The 26,353-nt window shown below is 44.1% G+C and overlaps 1 pseudogene; it reads left to right on the top strand.

Annotated features, from left to right (window-relative positions):
• The first annotated feature begins 5,479 nt into the window (after nt 1-5,479).
• LOC123490371 lies at nt 5,480-22,711 on the top strand (annotated as a pseudogene).
• Nucleotides 22,712-26,353: the final 3,642 nt, after the last annotated feature.

Genomic DNA, 26,353 nt, shown 5'->3' with positions numbered 1-26,353 from the left:
CAGAACCCAGAAGCAGACCAGGACAAGGTACTTAGAGAAAAAGGTGAGTGTTTATTAATTGACTCCCGAGTGAGGCTGAATAATCCAGGGACAGAGCGGGTGGCGTGGATGGGTTGTTGAGGGTGCAGTGGTAGGTCCAGACATGGCTCCGGGCAGCCGCCGACCATCAGGCAGAGGTTGGGTGAAGGTTCCGGGTGAGAGACTGCAGACAGAACAAAACGGAGGTGAGTACACAGCAAATCAACAAGGTGCAAAACAACAAAAACTAACGCTAGAACTCAAGGCTGATACGCTGACAAACATACTGTTCATGGCTAACCATCCGGCAGGAACTGGATGTTCGGCCAGAGCCTAAGAAGGGTGATGATCAGGACCAGGTGTGCAGATTGCTGATGGGATGCAGGTGCGGAAAACAAGAGCGCTCCCGCGAGCGTTCCCGAACCCTCGGGAAACTGGAGATTACGAACAGGAAAAACTAGTCACCAGACAGGACCCGACTCAGACAGCCGGGATCGTTACAGTACCCCCTCCGACGAACGCCACCGGGCGGACTCCCCGGAGCGCCAGGATGGAGCGGTAGAAGTCACTGATGAGGTCCGCATCAAGGACCTGTCGCCGCGGGAATCCAACTCCTCTCCTCAGGGCCATACCCTCCCAGTCCACGAGATACTGGAAACCCCCGGCCCCGCCGGTCTGGAATCCATGATGCGACGCACCGTGTAGGCAGGACCACCTCCGATCATCCGAGGAGGAGGAGGAGGAGGCGGAGGAGGCAACAGAGGACTGAGGAAGACAGGCTTGAGGCAGGAGACATGAAAGGTGGGATGGACTCTGAGCGTCCTCGGTAGTTTGGAGTCGAACTGCCACTGGATTGATCACCTTCTCCACCACAAACGGACCAATGAACTTCGGTAACAACTTCCTAGACTCAGTCCGTCGGAAGATCCCGTGTGGCCAACCAAACCCTATCTCCGATGGTATAGGTGGGAGCGGGGATCCGCGACGATTCGCCTGGAGCTGATACCGTCCGAAACTCTAAGGAGTGCCTTTCTGGCCCGATGCCAGGTCCGGTGGCAACCGACGTAATATGGGCCTGAACAGAAGGCACTGAGAGCTCCTTCTCCTGAGAAGGAAACAGGGGAGGTTGGTAGCCATACAGGCACTGGAAGGGAGACATCCCAGTGGCAGATGTAGGAAGAGTATTGTGGGCACTACTCAACCCAAGGCAACTGAGACCCAGGAGGTGGGGTTGGAAGAGACCAGACAGCGTAGCGTGGATTCCATCTTCTGGTTGGCTCTCTCCGCCTGACCATTGGATTGGGGGTGAAAACCAGATGTGAGACTGACTGTAGCTCCAATGGCCAAACAGAAGGACTTCCAGACAGCAGAGGTAAACTGAGGGCCACGGTCGGAAAACGATATCACTGGGCAAACCGTGGACCCTGAAAACCTCCCTAACCAGGATCTCGGACGTCTCCGAGGCAGAGGGAAGCTTGGCAATTGGCACAAAGTGGGCGAACTTGCTGAATCTGTCCACGATAGTCAGAACGACCGTGTTCCCCTCAGAAGCGGGCAACCCAGTGACGAAGTCCAGGGCCAGATGCGACCATGGTCGCCGGGAAAGGAAGGGGGTGAAGTAGTCCAGAGCTGGGCCGATTGGTACTCTTATTCTGCGCACACACACTGGACAGGCAGCAACAAAACCCCGAGTATCCTCGGCCATGGCAGGCCACCAAAAAGCGTCTGCGAAGAAACGCCATTGTCCGAGCCACGCCAGGGTGACAAGCCATCTTGCTGGCGTGGGACCATTTGAGGACAGCAGGACGAACCGACTTAGGCACAAACAACCGACTGGGTGGACCGTTACCGGGAACCGGGCTGAGTCGAAGGGCCGCCAGCACCTCCTCCTCAATCTTCCACATAACTGCTCCCACGACGCAGTTCCGGGGGAGGATTGTCTCGGTCTTGGACCCACTCTCCTCCGTCTTGGAGAACATCCGGGACAAGGCGTCCGCCTTGCCGTTCTTAGATCCAGGTCGGAACGTCAGGGCAAACTTGAATCGTCCGAAAAACAACGCCCACCTGGCCTGACCGGGAGTTGAGACGTTTAGCCGATTGCACGTAAGCCAGATTCTTGTGGTCAGTCCAGACAATAAACGGTTGCTCCGCCCTCCAACCAGTGGCGCCACTCCTCCAAGGCAAGTTTCACCGCGAGAAGCTCCCGGTTACCCACATCGTAATTCCTCTCCGCAGGCGAAGGCGGCGAGAGTAGTAGGCGCAGGGATGGAGTTTACTGTCCGTGGAGCATCGCTACGACAGGATGGCGCCAACTCCCACATCAGACGCGTCCACTTCAACGACGAACTGACGGGCCGTGTCCGGTTGAGAGAGAATCGGTGCGTTGGTGAATCGCCTCTTCAAATCCCAGAAACGCTCGATCCGCCTCCGGATTCCACTTGAAGGTCCTGATACTGAAGTCAAGGCAGTTAACGGAGCGGCCACACGGCTGTAATCCCGGATGAATCTGCGTAGAAATTCGCAAACCCCAAAAAATCTCTGGAGCTGCAATCTCGTACCGGGCTGGACCCATTCCAGAACCGCTCTAACCTTCTCCTGGTCCATCCTAATCTCTCCCTGGAGATGATGTACCGAGAAAGGATGTCGTGTGGGCGTGAAACTCTGCACTTCTCGGCCTTCACGAACAGGCGATTCTCCAACAATCGCTGCAGAACCTGCCGGACATGCTGGACGTGGTCGGAAGGTTCCTTCGAGAAGATCAGAATGTCATCCAGGTAAACAAACACAAAGAGACCGATCATATCTCTCAGGACGTCGTTCACCATACTCTGGAATACCGCTGGAGCATTGGTCAGTCCAAACGGCATCACCTGATACTCGAAGTGACCCATCGGTGTATTGAAACCCGTCAACCACTCGTGCCCCCTCTCTGATCCGGACCAGGTGATACGCATTGCGTAGGTCTAGCTTGTGAACACCGTAGCACCCTGTAAGGTCGAAGGCAGAACTCATCAAGGGCAGGGGATACTTGTTCTTGACCGTGATGTCATTCAACCCCCGATAATCAATACACGGTCGAAGAGAGCCATCCTTCTTACCCACAAAGAAGAATCCTGCCCCCAGGGGTGATGACGAGGGACGAACGAGACCAGCAGCTAGGGGACTCCTTGATGTAGGTCTCCAACGCCTCACGTTCAGGTCGGGAGATACTGTATAACCTTCCCTTGGGGTAGACAGCTCCAGGGACCAGGTTGATGGCACAATCATATGGTCGGTGGGGAGGGAGTGACAGAGCCCTGCTTACTGAAAACTTCCCCAAATCGTGATATGTCTCGGGAACCAGGGACAAATCTGGGGGTTTAGCCTCAATCACCTGACTGGGAACCGAATGGGGGGCAGGCAGTCTTGAGACAGTTAGCATGACAATCAAGGCTCCAACTCGTTACCTTGCCCGTCACCCAATCGAACGTGGGATTGTGTTCCTTCAGCCAGGGGTATCCAAGGACCAGAGGAACATGGGAAGACGGCAGAATGAAGAATGAAATCATCTCAGAATGATTCCCCGACAACCGCATCTTAACCGGTTCAGTCCTCATCGTGATACGTGCCAGACTACTGCCGTTCAGAGTGGTCGCTTCAATGGCTTCCGGCAATTGCTCCTTGGGAAAGCCCCAGCTGTTCCACCAACTCGGCATCAAGAAAGCTTCCATCGGCACCTGAATCGATAAAAGCGTTAAGCGCTAAGCTCTGATTCCTGTTCACAAGGGTAGCCGGGAAACGGGGTCTGACAGAGGTACTGAGAGGTTGAAACTGGCTCGCTAAAAGTCCTCCCAACTTTAGCGAGCCGGGCAGTTTGACGACCGCCGGGAACAGGTGGAGATGTAATGTCCCGAGCTACCACAGTAGAGGCAGCAGTTGGTCTGACGTCTATGTTGACGCTCCTCCTTGGTTAACCCGTGCACGCCCCCACTTGCATGGGTTCAGAATCGGGAGAGGGACCTCTCCACTAATCCATTGTGGTGGAGAATGATCGACGTGTTCTGGTCCACCACCCGACCCGACTGGGAACTGAGGAGCTGATCGATTGGACGGACCCCATTGCTTCTCCCTCCTTCGCTCTCGGACTCGATTATCCACCCGAATAGACAAGGCTACCGCTGTCCAGGTCACTAGGCTCCGGATAGGAGATCAACTCATCCTTGAGCTGCTCCGACAGACCCTGGTAAAGGCCGCTTGCAGAGACTCCTTGTTCCACCCACTCTCCACAGCCAACGTCTTGAACTCGATCACGAAGTCGGCCACGCTGCGAGTTCCTTGGTGAAGCGAAAACAGGCGCCTAGCTGCGTCCCTCCTCGGACGGAATGGTCGAAGAGCTTCCTCATCTCGGCCGTGAACCCCCTGGTATGAAGCCATGCAGGGGTCTTGTCGTTCCCAAACGGCTGAAGCCCACTCAGCGCCGACCACGCAGCAACGCAATCACAAAGGCTATCCTAGCCTTGTCTGTGGCATAAGAGTAGGGCTGTAGATCGAACACTAATCCACACTGCATAAGGAAGGAACGGCATCTTCCCAGCTCCCCCTCATATCTATCCGCGTCGGAACCTCGGGCTCACGGAAGGACACAGCTCCGGAGCGGCAGGCGAGATGGGTGAAACCGGTAGTGGATCCCTCCACCGAAACTTGCGTTGGTTCTGGACCTCCGTCAGACCGGTAGAAAGGTTCCGAACTGACAACGCCGATCTCCTGTAGTACCGTGCTATGATGGCCCAACATCTTCTCCTGATGGGTAATGGCATGAGCGAACAGAGTCCAGGTCCGCTGGGTTCATACTGGCCGGATCGTTCTGTCACGGTTTACTACGCCAGAACCCAGAAGCAGACCAGGGACAAGGTACTTAGAGAAAAAGGTGAGTGTTTATTAATTGACTCCCGAGTGAGGCTGAATAATCCAGGGACAGAGCGGGTGGCGTGGATGGGTTGTTGAGGGTGCAGTGGTAGGTCCAGACATGGCTCGGCAGCCGCCGACCATCAGGCAGAGGTTGGGTGAAGGTTCCGGGTGAGAGACTGCAGACAGAACAAAACGGAGGTGAGATACACAGCAAATCAACAAGGTGCAAAACAACAAAAACTAACGCTAGAACTCAAGGCTGATACGCTGACAAACATACTGTTCATGGCTAACGATCCGGCAGGAACTGGATGTTCGGCCAGAGCCTAAGAAGGGTGATGATCAGGACCAGGTGTCAGATTGCTGATGGGATGCAGGTGCGGAAAACAAGAGCGCTCCCGGAGCGTTCCCGAACCCTCGGGAAACTGGAGATTACGAACAGGAAAAACTAGTCACCAGACAGGACCCGACTCAGACAGCGGGATCGTTACACTACCGCATTGTAGCCTCTTCAGGTTTTAGTGTATTGCATTGTTTGTATGTGATGATACCCAATGTTAAAAGATAATAATGTGTTGCTCTGTCCTCTGTTTAGATCAAAGATAAGTTACTACAGTTGATGGACAAGAGGAAAGACATGATTGACAAGTGGGAGGACCGACGGGAGTGGTTAAGACTGAGTAAGGATTTTCATTCATACTTTCCCATATGCTATTGGATGGAATCTTGTCACTAGTTGGGCATATCCAGTCCCACTGGACAAATGTGATTTGTCATTGTATTGTGACATGCAATTAATTATATGTATTAACCCTAGATGACTAACAGGGCACTGTTTTAAAGCCACTGAGCAGACATTTTGGTACTCCTCCTCCCTCCATTTAAAAAAAGATTTTGGAAGCTATAGAAATCAATTTTTGTATGTCTACATTTATTTTTGACAAGTATATTCTATTACAGACACCTTAATGCATTCATAAAAATTATGTTTAGTAAACTGAACATGAAAATAAAAAATATAATAACAAAATATAAACATATTCCCTAAAAACATTTTTTGGGGAGAGTACTAATGTTACTGTCCCCACAACAAAGAAGTACTTAAATACATGTAATTTTGCCTTAAACATTTTATTGAAATACAGTATCCATTCATTCCTATGGAGGCCGATGGCTTCAAAGCCTCACGTTGGCCATTAAATAGCAATCGCAATCCGGGGTTTATACACGTCATTGCTTATATCAATACTTATTCCCCTCATTAAAATGCAAATCAATTTATAACATTTTTGACATGCGTTTTTCTGGATTATTTTGTCGTTATTCTGTCTCTCACTGTTCAAATAAACCTACCATTAAAATTATAGACTGATAATTTCTTTGTCAGTGGGAAAACGTACAAAATCAGCAGGGGATCAAATACTTTCGTCCCTCACTGTATATGTTTAGCAAATTCGTAACATATTGTATGTTTTTGACATTCGTAACATTTTGTACGAATTGCAATTCGTAACATATTGTACGAATTGCAATTCGTAACATATCATACACATTTTAATTTGTAACATATCATACAAAATGGATGATGGACATCGACAAATTAATACATACCATATGAAACGTAACATATCATACTAAATGGAGTGTCTCGGATTTACGTACAGAATGATATGAAATGCTCTGAGACCACGTTGGCTCTGCTGATAACTAATGCTTGTGGGCTAAAGTGGACAGTGAGTGTTTCTGTTTGGGGAGGGGGGGGGATGTTAGTCATGAATGCTCAGGTTACCTGTTCCCCCATGCCAGAGGCCATAAGTTAGCTACAACATTGAAAGGAAACAATTTCAGTTGGGCCTTCTCTCTTCCAATTTTCCCTGCTGACTTTCTTCTCTGTCTCTTTCCCCTGTGTCTTTCCTCTCTTTGCTCTGCATGGTCTAGTTTTGGAAGTTCACCAGTTTGGGAGGGATGCAGGGGTGGCAGAGGCGTGGCTGCTGGGACAGGAACCATACCTGTTCGGCCGTGAGTTGGGGCAGAGCGTGGACGAGGTGGAGAAACTGATCAAGAGGCACGAGGCGTTCGAGAAGTCGGCCGCCACTTGGGAGGAGCGCTTCTCAGCGCTGGAGAGGTTGACTACGGTGAGTGTTTTGGCGGGTTGCAATTCTTCTGTCACATGTGTCACGAATGTTTATGGTAAAACGATTCTTACTGATAGACATTAGTCTTACTCATAGACAGTTACATTTTCAGTCCTATTCCAGTGGGTATTTGTAATGTTCATAAGGTTTCAATAAGAAAACATTGTTTAGTGAACAGCAATCTTGTGCTAGTCAATTATTCAAGTTCACGTACTAACATTGACACCTAGTGTTAACTGCATGTTAACTGCATGTCATTATAGTATTTACCCAGTATTTCATGAAAGATTATGTTGTAATAATATAATCTGGTGCGTTCAAATTATTCAACATAATTGGTAATAATTGGTACAAAGTTTTGCATGTTCCAATGAATTCCAAAGAAACTACAATGTAATCATTAGGTAATTAAATTAGCTACCATTTTTCACGTCTTTATGTCCCAGGTAAATAGCCAACGTTAAAATTGAAGTGTGACCCATCACTCTTTGAAGGTGGTATTGCCAGATTAATTTACTCAGATAAAGGTGGTAAAATGAGACTGAGGTTCCGTTGTGTCTTGTTCTTCCAGTTGGAGTTATTGGAAGTGAGAAGACAGCAAGAGGAAGAAGAGAGAATGCGAAAACCCCCTTCGCCGGAGCCTTTACCGGCGCAGGACTCACCACTGCAGAGGTAAGTGTAGTGGTGTTGGTAAAGAAACAGACCAGGGTGTGTTTCCCAAAGCCATCGTAGCTAATGGTAGTATGTTACTTATCTCAAAGACCCAGATAACAAAGTGCTTCCTTTTACGTATTTCAGTGTTTCCCAAACTCTGTCCTGGGGACCCCAAGGGGTGCATGTTTTGGTTTTTGCCCTAGGATGTAGCTCAGTTGGTAGAGCATGGCGTTTGCAACGCCAGGGTTGTGGGTTCGATTCCCACGGGGGGCCAGTATGGATTTTTTTTTTTTTACAAAAAATAATAACTGTAAGTCGCTCTGGATAAGAGCGTCTGCTAAATGACTAAAATGTAAATGTAAATGTACTACACAGTTGATTTAAATAATCAACTCATCATTAAGCTTAGATTAGTTGAATCAGCTGTGTAGTGCTAGGGCAAAAAACCAACATGTGCACCCCTTTGGGTCCCCAGGACCGAGCTTGGGAAACACTGACATATTTTGTTTAGAAGATTGACTGTCAAACAGTTGTGACACTTTCAAGTAAATCAAGTTAGCTACGAAAATCACCACAGGCAAGTTGTTAGGTAGCTCATGCATACTTACTCAACTTCGCTGATTCGCTTCCTGATGATCCCTTTCTACTGTATATTCTCCACAGTGGAGTAGAGAACAGACTGCAGAACGGACTGCCCTCGGACCAGGATTCCCCACAGGTAAGTTACTGCTCCAAAGCTTACCACCAAAAATATGCCAGCTTTTAGGACCAATTTTTTTATTTTATTTTTATTTCACCTTTATTTAACCAGGTAAGCCAGTTGAGAACAAGTTCTCATTTACAACTGCGACCTGGCCAAGATAAAGCAAAGCAGTGCGATAAAAACAACAACACAGAGTTACATATGGGGTAAACAAAACATAAAGTCAAAATACAACAGAAAATATATATACAGTGTGTGCGAATGTAGTAAGTTAGGGAGGTAAGGTAATAAATAGGCCATAGTGCAAAATAGTTACAATTTCGTATAATACTGGAATGATAGATGTGCAAAAGATGATGTGCAAATAGAGATACTGGGGTGCAAATTAGCAAAATAAATAACAATATGGGGATGAGGTAGTTGGGTGGGCTAATTTCAGAAAGTCTGTGTACAGGTGCAGTGATCGGTAAGCTGCTCTGACAACTGACGCTTAAAGTTAGTGATGGAGATAAGAGTCTCCAGCTTCAGAGATTTTTGCAGTTCGTTCCAGTCATTGGCAGCAGAGAACTGTAAGGAATGGCGGCCAAAGGAGGTGTTGGCTTTGGGGATGACCAATGAGATATACCTGCTGGAGCGCAGACTACGGGTGGGTGTTGCTATGGTGACCAGTGAGCTAAGATAAGATGGGGATTTGCCTAGCAGTGATTTATAGATGACCTGGAGCCAGTGGGTTTGGCGACGAATATGTAGTGAGGGCCAGCCAACAAGAGCGTACAGGTCACAATGGTGGGTAGTATATGGGGCTTTGGTGACAAAACGGATGGCACTGTGATAGACTACATCCAATTTGCTGAGTAGGGTGTTGGAGGCTATTTTGTAAATTACATCGCCGAAGTCAAGGATCAGTAGGATAGTCAGTTTTACGAGGGCATGTTTGGCAGCATGAGTGAAGGAGGCTTTGTTGCGAAATAGGAAGCCGATTCTAGATCTAACTTTTGATTGGAGATACTTAATGTGAGTCTGGAAGGAGAGTTTACAGTCTAACCAGACACCTAGGTATTTGTAGTTGTCCACATACTCTAGGTCAGACCCGCCGAGTAGTGATTCTAGTCGGGTGGGCGGGTGCAAGCAGCGTTCGGTTGAAGAGCATGCATTTAGTTTTACTAGTGTTTAAGAGCAGTTGGAGGCTACGGAAGGAGTGTTGTATGGCATTGAAGCTCGTTTGGAGGTTTGTTAACACAGTGTCCAATGAAGGGCCAGATGTATACAAAATGGTGTCGTCCGCATGAGAGGTGGATCCGAGCGTCACCAGCAGCAAGAGCGACATCATTGATATACACAGAGAATAGAATCGGCCCGAGAATTGAACCCTGTGGCACGCCCATAGAGACGGCCAGAGGTCCAGACAACAGGCCCTCCGATTTGACACATTGAACTCTATCTGAGAAGTAGTTGGTGAACCAGGCGAGGCAGTCATTAGAGAAACCAAGGCTATTTAGTCTGCCAATAAGAATGCGGTGGTTGACAGAGTCGAAAGCCTTGGCCAGGTCGATGAAGACGGCTGTGCAGTACTGTCTTTTATCGATCGCGTTTATAATATTGTTTAGGACCTTGAGCGTGGCTGAGGTGCACCCATGACCGGATTGCATAGCGGAGAAGGTACGGTGGGATTCTAAATGGTCGGTGATCTGTTTGTTAACTTGGCTTTCAAATACTTTAGAAAGGCAGGGCAGGATGGATATAGGTCTATAACAGTTAGGATCTAGAGTGTCACCCCCTTTGAAGAGGGGGATGACCGCGGCAGCTTTCCAATCTCTGGGGATCTCAGACGTTACGAAAGAGAGGTTGAACAGGCTAGTAATAGGGGTTGCGACAATTTCGGCGGCTAATTTAAGAAAGAAAGGGTCCAGATTGTCTAGCCCAGCTGATTTGTAGGGGTCCAGATTTTTTAGCTCTTTCAGAACATCAGCTGTCTGAATTTGTGTGAAGGAGAAGCGGAGTGGGCATGGGCAAGTTGCAGCGGAGGGTGCAGAGCTGGTGGCCGGGGTAGTGGTAGCCAGGTGGAAAGCATGGCCAGCCATAGCAAAATGCTTGTTAAAATTCTCAATTATTGTAGATTTATCGGTGGTGACAGTGTTTCCTAGCCTCAGTGCAGTGGGCAGTTGGGAGGAGGTGCTCTTATTTTCCATGGACTTTACAGTGTCCCAAAACTTTTTGGAGTTAGTGCTACAGGATGCACATTTCTGTTTAAAAAAGCTAGCCTTTGCTTTCCTAACTGATTGTGTATATTGGTTCCTGACTTCCCTAAAAAGTTACATATCACGGGGGCTGTTCGATGCTAATGCAGTACGCCACAGGATGTTTTTGTGCTGGTCAAGCGCGGTCAAGTCTGAGGAGAACCAGGGGCTATATCTGTTCTTAGTTCTGAATTTTTTTGAATGAGGCATGCTTATTTAAGATTGAGAGGGAAAGCACTTTTAAAGAACAACCAGGCATCCTCTACTGACGGAATGAGGTCAATATCCATTCAGGATACACGGGCCAGGTCAATTAGAAAGGCCTGCTCGCTAAAGTGTTTTAGGGAGCGTTTTGACAGTGATGAGGGTGGTCGTTTGATCGCGGACCCATTACGGACGCAGGCAATAAGGCAGTGATCGCTGAGATCCTGGTTGAAGACAGCGCAGGTGTATTTAGAGGGTAAATTTGTCAGGATGAGATCTATGAGGGTGCCCATGTTTACAGATGTAGGGTTGTACCTGGTAGGTTCGTTGATAATTTGTGTGAGATTGAGGGCATCTAGTTTAGATTGTAGGTTGGCGGGGTGTTAAGCATATCCCAGTTTAGGTCACCAAGCAGTACGAACTCTGAGGATAGATGGGGGGCAATCAGTTCACATATAGTGTCCAGGGCACAGCTCGGGGCTGAGGGGGGTCTGTAGCAAGCGGCAACAGTGAGAGACTTATTTCTGGAAAGGTGGATTTTTAGCAGTAGAAGCTCAAACTGTTTGGGCACAGACCTGGATAGTACGATAGAGCTCTGCAGGCTATCTCTACAGTAGATTGCAACCCCACCCCCTTTGGCAGTTCTATCGAGACGGAAAATGTTGTAGTTGGGGATGGACATTTCTGAATTTTTGGTGGCCTTCCTAAGCCAGGATTCAGACACTGCTAGAACATCAGGGTTGGCGGAGTGTGCTAGCGCAGTGAATAACTCAAACTTAGGAAGGAGGCTTCGGATATTAACGTGCAAGAATCCAAGGCTTTTACGATTACAGAAGTCAACAAATAATAACACCTGGGGAGTAGGAGTGATACTGGGGGCTACAGGGCCTGGGTTAACCTCTACATCACCAGAGGAACAGAGGAGGAATAGAATAAGGATATGGGTAAAGGCTTTATGTACTGGTCTTCTAGTGCGTTGGGTACAGAGAAAAAAAGGGGCAGGTTTCCGGGCGTTGTAGAATAGATTCAGGGCATTATGTACAGAAAAGGATATGGAAGGATAGACTGACTAGGGCCTTACTTCTCAGATCTTTACATTGTTACATCTCACCTAAGGTGCATCGTTTGCATCTGAGCCATTTCCCCAGAAAACATAATTGCATTAAAGCTGAATAATGAAATATTAATATTTTGAAAAATGGTATATATGAAATATGAATTACATTATTTTGGTGCCATCCATGTCCCTTCAAATTATAATAATAATTAATGTTGGTGCATGACGCCACTGCTGTCATGGCCACCTCTTGTGTAGGGTTCATTCTTACCAGCCCACAATCTGCATTTTGTCCTGCGCTACCCTGTCATCCCAGTAATTCCTGAATCACTACTAACTACAAACTAAGACCCAAGTATATGTAGATCAGTGAAGCAGCAATGTCTGTTAATACTCATTGTTTGATTTATTTAAATGAAATATATTTGATCTGTAAGGCGTTATCAGTGAGAAGTGTAAAGATGCCCCTAAGAGAAAAATGTGTTTGTCTATCGAAATAATTGTTCTTGATTGATATCAAACCTAGTGCATTGGAATGGTATTACAGTGCAGACCTGGGTTCAAATACTATTTAGGGTATTTCAATTACTTTCAAAGACATTTCAAAGTAAATATTTATTTAAAAAATATATTTGAAAAGACAAGTAGTTGATTATTGGAATGTATTTGGAAGTACACTTGGAAAGTATTTGAAAACTCAAATACACTTCCATGCATGTAACCCAGGCATTTGAAAATAGTATTTGAAATAAGTATAATAAGCCACTTAGCAGACGCTTTTATCCAAAGCGACTTACAGTCATGCGTGCATACATTTTTGTGTATGGGTGGTCCCGGGGATCGAACCCACTACCCTGGCGTTACAAGCGCCGTGCTCTACCAGCTGAGCTACAGATAACACAAGTTAACTTCCTTCAAATAATATATTTTATATAAAAATAAACGGCATAATTAAATTACTTCTTCCAAACAATGCTATTTTGATTCTCTCTTTTGATCCAGTTCCCCTTGTTCACCATACCTGCTATTTATTGGAAATTATTTTAAAATACTTTAAAATACTTCCAATAGCAGTAGTTGATTCGGGCCACACTATTTTAAAGTACTCAAATAAACAGAAAATAAGTATTTACATAACAAATAATCAAATACATATGTATTTGAACCCAGGTCTGCTACAGTGTAAGCATAAGAATAGAACAGGATCTCTACCCCCATGTCACACAGCTACTGTGCTTTGATAATTATGCGGAACTTTAAGCTTTAGGTCATTTTTGTCCTTAAAAACACAGACAAAATGCTTGTTGGCCTCAGGTTGACATTATCAACAGGTCCGGCTCCAGGCATAAGCAACATAAGTGGTCGCTCCCGACCCCAAATAATAAAATATATACAGTGGGGAAAAAAAAGTATTTAGTCAGCCACCAATTGTGCAAGTTCTCCCACTTAAAAAGATGAAAGAGGCATGTAATTTTCATCATAGGTACACGTCAACTATGACAGACAAAATGAGGAAAAAAAATCCAGAAAATCACATTGTAGGATTTTTTAATGAATTTATTTGCAAATTATGGTGGAAAATAAGTATTTGGTCAATAACAAAAGTTTCTCAATACTTTGTTATATACCCTTTGTTGGCAATGACACAGGTCAAACGTTTTCTGTAAGTCTTCACAAGGTTTTCACACACTGTTGCTGGTATTTTGGCCCATTCCTTCATGCAGATCTCCTCTAGAGCAGTGATGTTTTGGGGCTGTCGCTGGGCAACACAGACTTTCAACTCCCTCCAAAGATTTTCTATGGGGTTGAGATCTGGAGACTCCAGGACCTTGAAATGCTTCTTACGAAGCCACTCCTTCGTTGCCCGGGCGGTGTGTTTGGGATCATTGTCATGCTGAAAGACCCAGCCACGTTTCATCTTCAATGCCCTTGCTGATGGAAGGAGGTTTTCACTCAAAATCTCACGATACATGGCCCCCATTCATTCTTTCCCTTTACACGGATCAGTCGTCCTGGTCCCTTTGCAGAAAAACAGCCCCAAAGTATGATGTTTTCACTCCCATGCTTCACAGTAGGTATGGTGTTCTTTGGATGCAACTCAGCATTCTTTGTCCTCCAAACACTGACGAGTTGAGTTTTTACCAAAAAGTTATATTTTGGTTTCATCTGACCATATGACATTCTCCCAATCCTCTTCTGGATGCACTCTAGCAAACTTCAGACGGGCCTGGACATGTACTGGCTTAAGCAGGGGGACACGTCTAGCACTGCAGGATTTGAGTCCCTGGCGGCGTAGTGTGTTACTGATGGTAGGCTTTGTTACTTTGGTCCCAGCTCTCTGCAGGTCATTCACTAGGTCCCCCCGTGTGGTTCTGGGATTTTTGCTCACCGTTCTTGTGATCATTTTGACCCCACGGGGTGAGATCTTGCGTGGAGCCCCAGATCGAGGGAGATTATCAGTGGTCTTGTATGTCTTCCATTTCCTAATAATTGCTCCCACAGTTGATTTCTTCAAACCAAGCTGCTTACCTATTGCAGATTCAGTCTTCCCAGCCTGGTGCAGGTCTACAATTTGGTTTCTGGTGTCCTTTGACAGCTCTTTGGTCTTGGCTATAGTGGAGTTTGGAGTGTGACTGTTTGAGGTTGTGGACAGGTGTCTTTTATACTGATAACAAGTTCAAACAGGTGCCATTAATACAGGTAACGAGTGGAGGACAGAGGAGCCTCTTAAAGAAGAAGTTACAGGTCTGTGAGAGCCAGAAATCTTGCTTGTTTGTAGGTGACCAAATACTTATTTTCCACCATAATTTGCAATTAAATTCATTAAAAATCCTACAATGTGATTTTCTGGATTTTCTTTTCTCAATTTGTCTGTCATAGTTGACGTGTACCTATGATGAAAATTACAGGCCTCTCTCATATTTTTAAGTGGGAGAACTTGCACAATTGGTGGCTGACTAAATACTTTTTTCCCCCACTGTATATACAGTATTTAATTTTTTTTAGGAACTCAGACAGGGTCTCAACTTACTGTTGATAGTTAGAATAGTAGAATACACAAGGTGCAATTTTGAAATTTGGTTGTGCATCAGTAGTTTTTCTCTTGTTATGGCAGTTACTAGCTAGGTTTCCATCCAATTGGCTACAGATTTTCATGCGAATATTCTAAAATCCACATAAAGAAAACATGCGCATTTTCTTACCAGTGGTGTGTTTCCACCAAATTGACTTGTTGTGGATAAAAATCAGTGCGTGATGACATAGTGCACACACAAAAAAATTAGCTTATGTTTTAATGTACTGAATAAAATAAGGTAAATGTGTTTCCATCGCCTTTTCAACTCTACCTGTAGTTTTGTCACAAAAACTGTTGCTTTAAATAGCAAATGTGCCTACTCTGCTCTTGGCACGTGCGCTCTAGCCAACAGATACAGTGCAGGTAGGCTAGTCTACATGATGAGATTATTATGGATAAGAGCAAGAGTATTTTTACTGGTCAAACGGCAGTCAAGCATTGATCATCATTGTCACCAGAATCAGACCCTCAATATTTATTGGAAAAGGAGCATCAAGATCACCGGGCACTTCACTACCCTGTGAAGTCCATCATAAATTATTTCATCTGTAACCTAGTAAATTGCATTGTTTCCCGAGTCGTAGTGGGAGGACCACACACCATATCATCACAGATAGAACTATGAGACAGATATTTCACCGGATGTATAAATGTGAAGCATCCGCTTGGCGTTTCCACTCATGGCAGGGAGAGGAAGCCAAGTGTCTGGCAGTGGAGAAGCTGGAACGGGATGAATTTTGGCCGACATTCTGCACATTTTTCTCATCGATTAAACATTTGATCTAAATACAGTTTTCTGTTCCCAAAACTAGAATCTGTTACAAACAGAGTGGACTAAGTTTTGTAGACCTTAGCCTTTGCTAATTTTTTTAAAAATGTGCATTGTTTAGAAGGAGTGCAAAGGTGAATTGAGTTATTGCACACGCACACTTCACAGCGTAGGCGTTCCCCTAACAGAAATATGCAAATGTATGCTACAATGCACCAATAGGATCTCGCTAGCTCGTGCTTGGCTCTGCCCACCTCCTTGCTTGTTCTGCCCACTATGACTAATTTGTACCCATTTGAAATGACGGGCTGTGGTCTATCTTGGTTTAGTTATAAAAATCTAAAAAGCTATCTAAACGTGTAGTAATCATGGTCGAATACCGACCCCAGGTGCCCAGGGGCCCTGACCTCCAGGGGGCCCCCCATTGATTTTCTTTAGTCACTCTCACTCAGATATCATTAACATGGCATAAGTCTTGGCAAAATATCTAAGATTGCAGGAAATTGCTATTAAACTACAAAGATTTCTCTCCACCCGATGGCAAATTGTGTAGAATTGCAGAAAGCTTGCTTTAAAACTGAAACATTTTCTTTACTCCCCATGGCAAAATGTGTAGAATTGCAGGAAATTAATTTTAAACTTAAATATTTATCTCCGCCGTCAAGAGGGGGCACTAAAATGTTTTGCCCACAACCAAATCTCGCTTAGGGCCCCCCAAAAGGCTAGGGCCGGCACTAATTACCAACAATGATGACAACTCAAAACGACCTATTGCGTAATAACACCTGTCGATTGGTTTAGCAGTACAACAGCCAAGTAGTGCAAAGGATGTTTTGTTGTTGTTGAGACCAGAAGGACCCTTGGTCAAAGATAATGTGTTTTGACAAGAGTGAAGTGGTTATGGAGTGGCAGAATGGAGTTTGCTCATGCCTCTTTAACAGACACATTCTCTACATATATTCTTCTCTATCATTCTCCACCAATGCATCATTATGTGGTGTGTTCTGACAAGCAGTACATAAATTGGCAGCTTTTTAAAGTTTCCCATCCATTCCTTTAGCTTCTCTCTAAGGTTATATTGAGCTCTCCAAACAACACCTTTCAGTGGTTGTACATGATCTCACATCTGATTCATAATCTTCTGTCACGAAAGCTTAGTCAATGACAATGCTTTGCTCTCTATATACAGTGGGGGAAAAAAAGTATTTAGTCAGCCACCAATTGTGCAAGTTCTCCCACTTAAAAAGATGAGAGAGGCCTGTAATTTTCATCATAGGTACACGTCAACTATGACAGACAAATTGAGAAAAATAATCCAGAAAATCACATTGTAGGATTTTTAATGAATTTATTTGCAAATTATGGTGGAAAATAAGTATTTGGTCACCTACAAACAAGCAAGATTTCTGGCTCTCACAGACCTGTAACTTCTTCTTTAAGAGGCTCCTCTGTCCTCCACTCGTTACCTGTATTAATGGCACCTGTTTGAACTTGTTATCAGTATAAAAGACACCTGTCCACAACCTCAAACAGTCACACTCCAAACTCCACTATGGCCAAGACCAAAGAGCTGTCAAAGGACACCAGAAACAAAATTGTAGACCTGCACCAGGCTGGGAAGACTGAATCTGCAATAGGTAAGCAGCTTGGTTTGAAGAAATCAACTGTGGGAGCAATTATTAGGAAATGGAAGACATACAAGACCACTGATAATCTCCCCTCGATCTGGGGCTCCACGCAAGATCTCACCCCGTGGGGTCAAAATGATCACAAGAACGGTGAGCAAAAATCCCAGAACCACATGGGGGGACCTAGTGAATGACCTGCAGAGAGCTGGGACCAAAGTAACAAAGCCTACCATCAGTAACACACTACGCCGCCAGGGACTCAAATCCTGCAGTGCCAGACGTGTCCCCCTGCTTAAGCCAGTACATGTCCAGGCCCGTCTGAAGTTTGCTAGAGTGCATTTGGATGATCCAGAAGAGGATTGGGAGAATGTCATATGGTCAGATGAAACCAAAATATAACTTTTTGGTAAAAACTCAACTCGTCGTGTTTGGAGGACAAAGAATGCTGAGTTGCATCCAAAGAACACCATACCTACTGTGAAGCATGGGGTGGAAACATCATGCTTTGGGGCTGTTTTTCTGCAAAGCGACCAGGACGACTTGATCCGTGTAAAGGAAAGAATGAATGGGGCCATGTATCGTGAGATTTTGAGTGAAAACCTCCTTCCATCAGCAAGGGCATTGAAGATGAAACGTGGCTGGGTCTTTCAGCATGACAATGATCCCAAACACACCGCCCGGGCAACGAAGGAGTGGCTTCGTAAGAAGCATTTCAAGGTCCTGGAGTGGCCTAGCCAGTCTCCAGATCTCAACCCCATAGAAAATCTTTGGAGGGAGTTGAAAGTCTGTGTTGCCCAGCGACAGCCCCAAAACATCACTGCTCTAGAGGAGATCTGCATGGAGGAATGTGCCAAAATACCAGCAACAGTGTGTGAAAACCTTGTGAAGACTTACAGAAAACGTTTGACCTGTGTCATTGCCAACAAAGGGTATATAACAAAGTATTGAGAAACTTTTGTTATTGACCAAATACTTATTTTCCACCATAATTTGCAAATAAATTCATAAAAAATCCTACAATGTGATTTTCTGGAATTTGTTTTCTCATTTTGTCTGTCATAGTTGACGTGTACCTATGATGAAAATTACAGGCCTCTCTCATCTTTTTAAGTGGGAGAACTTGCACAATTGGTGGCTGACTAAATACTTTTTTTCCCCACTGTACGTATTTTTTTTACCATTGCAAAGACCTGACAGAAATACTGAATTAACCCAATTGTATTTGTATAACTGTCTTAGAAATAGGTTTGTCACAAAGTGCATACTAGAATGAAAAATACATGTTTAATCTACTCATGGATCAGTACTGTTTCATTTTACATAGTCATCCTTTTAAACATATGTGGACATTCATTTTAGCCTTTTAGTGGTGTTATAGGTCCGAGACCTGGCACCTATGATCCAAATGAGAGCCAGGCAGAGCTGAGACACCTTTCGTTATTTGAATGATCTAATGGAAAATGTGTTGTCCACATTTAATTTTCCACAGCCAACAACACGAGTAAGCGGCAGCAAAATCAGACAACCCCATAGTAGAATAGTTTACCTGTTCAATTGTTCTGCCTGTCGGTCGCATTTAATGCGAGAAAATAATATTCCTCTCGAGGCGCATTGAAATTGCGAGTGCCGCACAGGAAGACAAATATGCATGCCCAGTCATTGTAGCCTACAACATTCTAAATGCAGTCGCGGGAAAAACACCTTTGAAAGCAGTTTTGATGGCCACTGTTTAAAGAGGAGGATCACTGAGCTTTCTAATGTTACTAGGCTACACTTATTTCTCAAATCCAAGAAATTAGTCAAATGCACCATTTTAGAACGGGAGTTTTTAGCACCGGCATGGTTTATGCGCATTAGCAGGCGCCAATTGCCATGAATGCAAAAGGGAAGACCGGGGCTAAATGTAACACAGATCAGGTGTAACTGGTAGGCAAACAGTATATTCACTGTAGGCTACATGAGCCTTGGTTGGCTGAGTGCCAGTGGAACATTTTCTTGGGACATTCAAGTCATTAATATGTTGCTGTAACTAGCATCAAGATAGCCGAATGTTTAGACTTTATATTTTTTGATCTAGCTAATGATTAGCCCAATGGGGTAAATGCAGATGGGCAACGCCTCAGCTTATTTATTCATTGCATCAGGTGGGCTACATCAGGTGATAATGCTTATTGCTAAATAGCACACTTGCCTGATAATATGGACCAATATTTTATATATGTGCTCATTTCTGGAGGGGGAAATTATAGTTTAGATGTCAGCATCATTCGAGGCTGCTGTAATGACTTATTACTTATTTCGCTTCTCCGTTCACAGCCCGACGAGTAGTCCATGCGCACAGGCTCTCATGGATGTAGACAGAAGCTCATGGCTCAGTGTGTTCCAACACTCCAACAGGTCTAGGGCTCAATCACAGCCCGAGGCAACAAGAGGCCTACTCAGTCAGGATTCTTTGTCCAAAAACCAAAATTAGCTATTAGCGTTTTAAGCATATTATCTCTAGTTTTAAGGCATGATTGGGGAAAATGATGGGGGCTTCACACTCTCTCTCTTCTCACTCTCACTCTCACTCTCTCTCACTCTCAGAATGGCGTGGACGGAGTTGAGATCATGAATGGAGTGGCAGAGCAGAACTCAAAGGATCCGAGCCCCATTCCCTCGCCCACAGCCAGCCGGCGGGGAAAGGGCAGCCTGTCCTCCATGTTGCCGACCCAGAACCCGGATTTGCCTGCAGCTCAGCTGGAGGGCTTCCTGCACCGCAAGCATGAGTGGGAGGGACACAACAAGAAGGCCTCAAGCAGGTATGGTGAACAAGGGGAACTGGATCAAAAGAGAGAATCAAAATAGCATTGTTTGGAAGAAGTAATTTAATTATACCGTTTATTTTTATATAAAATATATTATTTTAAGGAAGTTAACTTGTGTTATACAGTACATCCCAGGCTTACAATGACTCATTGGGGTCTCTTTTTCAGATCCTGGCATAACGTGTACTGCGTTATCAACAATCAGGAAATGGGCTTCTACAAAGACAACAAGGCTGCTGGTCAAGGCGTCCCCCTACCACAACGCGATTCCGATCAGTCTAATGGGGGCTGTGTGTGATGTGGCCATGGATTACAAAAAAAAGAAGCATGTCTTCAAACTCAGGTTAAGATAGCGCATGTAAAAAAAATATATATAAATGAGAGTTGTGTTCAAGTTCCCTCTTCCAGAATCACCCCAGAAGTGGATCCTGTCAGTTGCACTTCATTACGCTATCTGCTTCAGTCTAAATCTGATTTCTTAATGCTCTAGTTAATTTTGTTAGAACCAGTTCAGCTTAATGACTGCCATTTCAGAATGAAACATTGTTTAGTAAATGTTGCTATCCATATCTCTTTTGAATCTCAAATATATATGTTTATAAAGTTACCAACATTTCTTTCTTTTTTTTCAGAGTTACGGATGGAAATGAGTATCTCTTCCAAGCCAAAGATGAAGTACGTCTGTTTCCTTTGTCTAACATTCAGTGTAATCGTGTTAAAGATTGTTTTAGTAGGCCAAAACAAAACAGTGGGTATACTGTGAAACAAATGAGCAACAACTTTTGAATAGAGGCCCTGGTCTTGACTACCCAACCTAATTCTTGGGCTAGTTGTTCTAGAATGAGTTTCCCAAAAATGCCCAAGCTAAAGTGGCATTTTATATCTCATAACGACCCAGACTCAGTCCACTCGTAGAAAATAAAAGTACTTATTTGGCAAATTTCATTCACTTCTAAACATAGATATTTTCAATTGCCATTCTCTCGCTGCTGTGGAGCTGGGTTTTTGAGACAGAGAAAGCGCCACATTAGCTAGAAAGTGTTTAGGAAACTGACCTTTCAATGATTCCTTACAGGAGGAGATGAGCACATGGATCCAGGCCATTCTGAATGCGGGGACACCTGACAAGGTATCGATTACACCCAGCAACCAGAGCACTCCGGCGTCGAACCGAGCCCAGACCCTGCCCGCCACCGTCACCCTCACCACCGAATCCAGCCCAGTCAAGCGGGAGAAAGACAAGGAGAAGGACAAGGAGAAGCGATTCAGCCTCTTCAGCAAGAAAAAACTATAAAGTTTCTCAGCAATGAAGACATTCAGTTTTTTTATTAGTGCAGTATTGTTTTTTTTCTTTCCTTCTGTTTCATTTTTGTCTGCCCAGCCACAATGATATTCCAGCTCAAATACACCACATGCTGTGCCTAATGTTCCTTGAATTGGGTAAAAGGATTGATGAGACTTGAAATACAAATGTAAAATAAACATTTGTACTTTGTTAAGAGTGTCAAGGTGTATGGGGCAGGTTCCATCATGAAATTGATTTGGTAATATCATGAGGACCATTTTATTTTTTTAAAGTTGATTTTTTACTTGTAAAAATTGTTTTGTGTGTTTTTGTGCTTTTCCCTTGTCATTGTGTTTTGTTCAGATGGGTCTGAGTATTTAAACATTTCCTCAATTTTGTGAGGGTGTCTTCAAGAGGCAGGCCTGCATTCTCTTTTTGCTGTTGGAAAGGGAGACAACAGTGCTTCAAAATAATTAATTTTTTTGTGACTGCACATACACATATTGAATAAAAAATGTAATGAAACTTTCCAACATCATTTACTATGATTCCTACTTGAGTTTAAATTTGAAACAAACAACCTCAAGAAAATATCAGGCTCCAAAAGGGCATAGTTAGCCAGTAATATCAATAAGCGCATGTCTTTTTAGGTCAAGATAAGCCTAATAATACACCTGTAATTGAAACAAGATGAATGTCTTGAAATTATTTCCTCATGGAATAATGTTTTATATGATGGACCAGTAATTTTTTTTTGTACATGTTTTTCCTTTGTTTGTTTACTTTTGTCCCTCTTGAGTTGCATCATAATATATGTTTCCAAATAATTATAGTTGGCTACAGATTATAAAATCAGTATGTATAATAAACACTTTAAAGCATTGATGTTAAATGGAAACGTGGAAATTCAGCATTTACTGCAAAAAAAGGTAATCCTCAAAAAAAGGTTGCTTGCTTGTTGGCTCTAGCACTGCACATTATCATTTTTGCTAGGTTATCCTTCTATTTGATACATAGTGTGCATTTCTTTGTCACTGTATCTATTGTATTGAAAAAACAACAACATCTTACTGCACAATCAGAAATGATGTAACAGGAATGAATTTCTTTGCAATGCCTGGGTCTTTGGGCATATATAGAACATTGACCCGGCTTTCTGATGTATGAAACTGCACCTGTAGACTTTTGTTTTCTCTCTCTCTCTCTCTCTCTCAAATATGTGCGATGTCATTAAAATGCTTTTAAACATTATAGTCTGTGTGTTATCAATGATTTTGGAAAAGTGGAGCTCGTCTGCTTGAAAATGTTGAACGTTGATGCCATAATGTCTTGCTGTAATCTAATTAGTACTTTAACTCTACTCTGTCTGCTCTGTGCGGTCAATGCAGCCACTGGTCTTGTAACTAAATACACATTCGAAGTTTAAAAGCCCTAGTCTATAACGTCAGCACAGAGCACCTTATACACTTGTGATGTGCGGGTCATATTTTTGTTAACCTGCACCAGCCCGCAATTGCTAATAACCCATCCGCAACCGCCCTACTATATGTGATAAAGTGAAAATCTGAGGCCCACACCGCACCCGCAAATACAGAAAATGCAGGAACGATTTTTTGACAGGGTGTGCACAATCTTTTTTTTATGCCTAATTTACATAGGCCTATGTTTCTTCTTAGAATTGCCGACATTTTGGTAGGCTATTTGTTCGTCAACTACATGCAGCTTATCTTCTGTCATTCTTGTTGTCTTAGAAGACAAGGGCTTCAGTGCCTTCAGAAAGTGTTTGCAACCTTTGACTTTTTTTGTTGTGTTACAAAGTGGGATTCAAATGGATTTAATTGTCATTTTTTTGTCAACGTCTACACAAAATACTCGAATGTTTATTTTTATCCAAAAAAACTCCATAGTCCTGGCTGAAGACAAGCATACCCATAACATGATACAGCCACCACCATGCTTGAAAATATGAAGAGTGGTACTCAGTGAGGTGTTGTGTTGGATTTGCCCCAAACATAACACTTTGCATTCAGGACAAAAAGTTAATTTCTTTGCCACGTTTTTGCAGTATTACTTTAGTGCCTTATCGCAAACAAAATGCATGTTTTGGAATAGTTTTATTCTGTACAGGCTTCCTTCTTTTCACTCTGTAATTTATGTTAGTATTGTGGAGTAACTACAATGTTGTCGATCCATCCTCAGTTATCTTCTATCACAGCCATTAAACTCTGTAACTGTTTTAAAATCATATTTGGCCGGGCCTCCCGAGTAGTGCAGCGGTCTACGGCACTACATCGCAGTGCTTGAGGCGTCACTGCAGACCCGGGTTCGATCCCAGGCTGTGTCACAACCGGCCGTGACCGGCAGTGCCATAGGGTGGTGCACAATTGGCCCAGCATCGTCCGGGTTAGTGGAGGGTTTGGCCGGGGGGGGCTTTACTTGGCTCATTGCGCTCTAGCGACTCCTTGTGGCGGGCCGGGCGCCTGCAGGCTGACCTTGGTCGTCAGTTGAGTGGTGTTTCCTCCGACACATTGGTGCGGCTGGCTTCCAGGTTAAGCGGGCGGGTGTTAAGAAGCACGGTTTGGCGGGTCATGTTTCGGAGGAACCAGCCGCACCAATGTGTCGGAGGAAACACCACTCAACTGACGACCAAGGTCAGCCTGCAGGCACCCGGCCCGCCACAATGAGTCGCTAGAGCGCTAGAGCGCGACTGAGGGACCTTACAGAGATGGGGTAGTCATTTACAAATCATATTAAATACTATCATTGCACACAGAGTGAGTTCATGCAACTCCTATTAACTTCCATGGTAGCGAGAGCAACTTACGGTGCTACGTCATACCGGACGGATTTCTGCCTGATTGAACGCTAATAACTCAGATACACATGAAAACATGAAATGACCCAGGGAGTCGATAGAACATCACTCAGAGATGCACAAAAACAACATAACATTCAAAATGGGTGAACCTTCCCTTTAAGTGTGTGAATTGGACCATTTTCCTGTCCTGCTAAGCATTCAAAATGTAACGAGTACTTTTGGGTGTCAGGGAAAATGTATAGAGTAAAAAGTACATTATTTTCTTTAGGAATGTAGTGAAATAAAAGTAAAAGTAGTCAAAAATATGAATAGTTAAGTAAAGTATAGAAACCCCCCAAAACTACATAAGTAGTTATTTAAAGTATTTTGACTTAGGTAGTTTACACCACTGCTGCTAACCTTAGGCCTAAACTTAAATTAAGACCAAAAAGCAATTTTTTATTTTCATTAATTTTTATGATAGCCTAGCCAATTTTGACTTTGTGGCTATGCTATCTAGTGGAAACTGTGTCTACTAGGCTAGCTAGATGTAAGAAAAACTATATAACATTGTTATATCATAACAATGGCGGTTGCCACTTTGTGCACGGGGGCATTGTCATGCTGAAACAGGAAAGGGCCTTCCCCAAACTGTTGCCACAAAGATGGAAGCACAGAATCGTCGAGAATGTCATTGTATGCTATAGAGTTAAGATTTCCCTTCACTGGAACTAAGGGGCCTAGCCCAAACCATGAAAAACAGACCCAGAACATTATTCCTCCTCCACCAAACATTACAGTTGACACTATGCATTGGGGAAGGTAGCGTTCTCCTGGCATCTGCCAAACCCAGATTCGTCCGACTGCCAGATGGTGAAGCGTGCTTCATCACTCCAGAGAACGCATTTCCACTGCTCCAGAGTCCAATGGAGGCGAGCTTTACACCACTCCAGCCGACACTTGGCATTGCGCATAGTGATCTTAGGCTTGTGTGCGGCTGCTCGGCCACAGAAACCCATTTCATGAAGCTCCCAACGATCAGTTATTGTGCTGACGTTGCTTACAGAGGCAGTTTGGAATTTGGTAGTGAGTGTTGCAACCGAGGACAGACGATTTTTTTATGCGCTACGCGCTTCAGCACTCAGTGGTCTCCTTCATGTTGCTCCTAGACGTTTCCACTTCACAATAACAGCACTTACAGTTAACTGAGGCAGTTGACCTGGGCAGAAATTTGACAAAACTGACTTGTTGGAAAGATGGCATCCTATGGCGGTGCCACGTTGAAAGTCACTGAGCTCTTCAGTAAGGCCATTCTACTACCAATGTTTGTCTATGGAGATTGTATGGCTGTGTGCTCGATTTTATACACCTGTCAGCAACGTTTGTGGCTGAAATAGCCAAATCCACTAATTTGAAGGGGTGTCCACATACTTTTGCATGGGCTGCGTCTCAATCAACTACATCTGCCTTCAGCATCTGTGGTGGAAGGTGGCCGAGCAACAGTGGTGTTTGTCAGACGATGAGACATCCCGAAAATCGATCTTCTCGCAACAACTTCTGAAACGTCTGAACAGTTTGGCCTACAAAACTAATATGACCACTCTATGGAAAGATGAGATTCTCACGAACATGATGGTGTTCTCCGTTTGCTCTATGACCCCTACAAGTGTCACGGGACTCGTCTGAAGGTAACTGGTATGGAAAAAAATTAATGGAAGTATGGAGGTAGTTTTGTGCCAACTATATATATATATATATGGGTCATTCTACAGATTCGGTGACATTTCAGTATTGTCAGTGTCCCAAGATGTACTAGTGTTATAACTTGTCAGAACATTTATCAAACTACACTTAAATTACAACATTTCAAAGTTTTACATGTTTTTAATATGGAGTAGAGAATATGATTTTAAACAGAGATGAATTTCAATACTTATATGTTTGCTTTTCTTAGGAGTATTAAGAATTTCGCCTGTCCCTATTGACCATCATGCAAATGGCGTGACTCATTTTGAGTACACAGTGTTAAATAATAATGCTTTTTTTTGTTAAATTAATTGTATATGCCCCCTTATTATGCATAATCAATTTTCTCA

Source organism: Coregonus clupeaformis, unplaced genomic scaffold (assembly GCF_020615455.1).
Source record: "Coregonus clupeaformis isolate EN_2021a unplaced genomic scaffold, ASM2061545v1 scaf3766, whole genome shotgun sequence".
Taxonomy (NCBI): domain Eukaryota; kingdom Metazoa; phylum Chordata; class Actinopteri; order Salmoniformes; family Salmonidae; genus Coregonus; species Coregonus clupeaformis.
Note: the sequence above shows the minus strand (reverse complement) of the source record. Positions and strands in the feature narration are given on the sequence as shown.